Below are 2,419 nucleotides of genomic sequence, written 5' to 3' on the forward strand. Positions count from 1 at the left end.
GGTGTGAGTTTAAGCCACCAGGTCCGGGACTCGAACCGCGGTCGACTACGTGAGAGTCCAGTGACATAGCCATTACGCTAACTGCAGCCCCAGGTTTCGAATTTTTGTCATCAAAAGAAACCCCCCTTAGTTCCATCTTTTCACACACTTTTAAAAAATTATTTTATTTATTCATTCATTTATTTTAATTTGATGAGAGAGAGAGAGAAAGTAAGAAAGCAAGCTACCAGGTCCGGGACTCGAACCATGGTCGGCCATGTGGGAGTTTCCAGCACCTTAACCACCACGCCACCTGCTGGTCCCCACTTTTCACAAACTTTTTAAAGTCCCCTCATATGTCTATAGTCAGATGGTGGCTGATAATGAGATCATTTGAAGGCTTACTCTTTCATATGTGTGGCATTTGGGCTGGGAACCCTCAAAACCTGGGGACTCCCGTAGTATCTGCCTTTATTGCTGATTCTCTGCCGTGGACTTATGTGAGCTCCCTCACTTGAGTCTCTCATCAGAAGCAGGAGTGATCACCTCCCACCCCTCTGCCTGCCAGTAGTGTCTCTGACCGTGAACACTCTGCTCACTTCTGATTCTGACCATCACCCAGGCCTGAGACCACTTTACAGATGAGATGGAATGCCAACCTTCTTCACTGATATAGCAACAAAGTACTGATAATGGCAGAGTAAACATATCAGTGACGTGCTGATTACAGTCTGACAATCACATGGGAGGCTTAACAGTAAAGAGCTTGGAGTCTAGACTCTTGTTATACCTTGTGTTCAAATCCAGGCCTCACCAGTTCCTCATTGTGCAACCTTGGAGAGGACATTTAACCTCTCTGGGTCTCATGTTCCAGAACTGTGAAACTGATCATTACAGAGCTACCTTACAGGGATGTCAGGAGGAATGAGAAAATAATCTGTAAGGTGCTTAGAACAGTGCTGAACACAGTCAGCACTCCTCTGAATGTCACTGTCCTTGTTATTGCTCCTGGGTACCTGGGTCTATCTCATGGAAACTCCATCACATATGAATCGTGGGTTTTTTTAGAGGTTTTTGCTATAGGGCGCATGCACTCGCCAGAAAGAGCAAGAGAGAGAGAGACACAAAGCGAGAAATCACCCCCCAGGGGGGATGGCCATGCTGCAATCTCTTCTCCTCCATTCTCCTCTCGGGATCTTGGGCACGCACGCACACATGCCCAATGGGAGTTTAAACCACTGGGTCCAGGACTTGAACCACGGTCGACTACATGGGAGTCCAGTGACATAGCCATCACGCTAACTACTGGTCCCATGAGTCGTTTTACTCTAGTTTATAAGAAAGCCTTCATCCCTTATAGAATTTTTTTTGAGAGGTTTTTGCCATAGGGCGTGTGCGCTCACCAGAAAGACAGAGAGAGACAGAGAGGCAGAAAGCGAGAAATCACCCCCCAGGGGGAATGGTCACGCCACAATCCCTTCTCCTCCATTCTCCTCTCGGGAATCTTGGGCATGCACGCACACACGCCCAGTGTGAGTTTAAGTCACCAGGTCTAGGACTCAAACCACGGTCGACTACATGGGAGTCCAGCGATATAGCTATTATGCTAACTGCTGGTCCCCCTTATAGAAATATTAACCACATTTATAACGGTAACAAATATAAATTACATGAATGATGTTCTGCAATTTTGTTCACGTCAGAGAGGATAACAGGCCACATAAGGGCTCTTAATAGTGGCAAGACAGGTCGGCAGGTGGCATGGCGGTTAAGGACGCAGGATTCTCATATGGCCAACGGTGGTTCAAGTTCTGGACCTGATGGCTTGCTTTCTCACTTTCTCTCTCTCTCTCTCTCAAATTAAAATGAATAAATAAAGTTAAATAATTTGGGAAATAAATAGTAGCAAGACTAACATTAAAATGCTAACTGGGAGGCCAAATACTAATGGGAGGGGCAGACGGTGGTACAGCAGTCAAACACAAGGCTCTGCAAGCAGTCCCTTATGGGAAGGTTCTGGGTTTGTGTTTAGTGACTTTCCAGACTCACAAGCCCATGATCTGGGGCTGGCTGAAGCTGGGGGTGGACTGCATTAATACCCTGTTTGGGGTGCTATCTTCTCTTTCACAACTTAAAATTAAAAAAAAAAAAAAAGACAGCTGGGGCTAGCAGGTGGCGTAGTGGTTAAGGCGCTGGACTCCCTCATCGATGACCGTGGTTGAAATCTCAGACCTGGAGGGGTGAAACTCATGCCAGGTACATGTGCATGAGTGTCCAAAATTCCAATAGGAGAAGGGACTGCAGCGTGTCCATCCCCTGTGGGGGGTGATTTCTCACTTTCTCTCTCTGCGACAAACACACCAGCCCTATAGCAAAAATCCCTCAGAAATCAAATTGAAAGTAGTTAGATTATTTAAGAAATTGTGTGATCAATAAAATG

General features: G+C 46.2%; 1 protein-coding gene across 2 annotated transcripts in view; it reads right to left on the minus strand.

Annotated features, from left to right (window-relative positions):
* The window catches only part of ARAF (A-Raf proto-oncogene, serine/threonine kinase), a 13,809-nt gene that overhangs the window by 3,533 nt on the left and 7,857 nt on the right, over positions 1–2,419 (minus strand). The window lies entirely within an intron of this gene.

Source organism: Tupaia chinensis, unplaced genomic scaffold (genome assembly GCF_000334495.1).
Source record: "Tupaia chinensis unplaced genomic scaffold, TupChi_1.0 Scaffold144034_1, whole genome shotgun sequence".
Taxonomy (NCBI): Eukaryota; Metazoa; Chordata; class Mammalia; order Scandentia; family Tupaiidae; genus Tupaia; species Tupaia belangeri.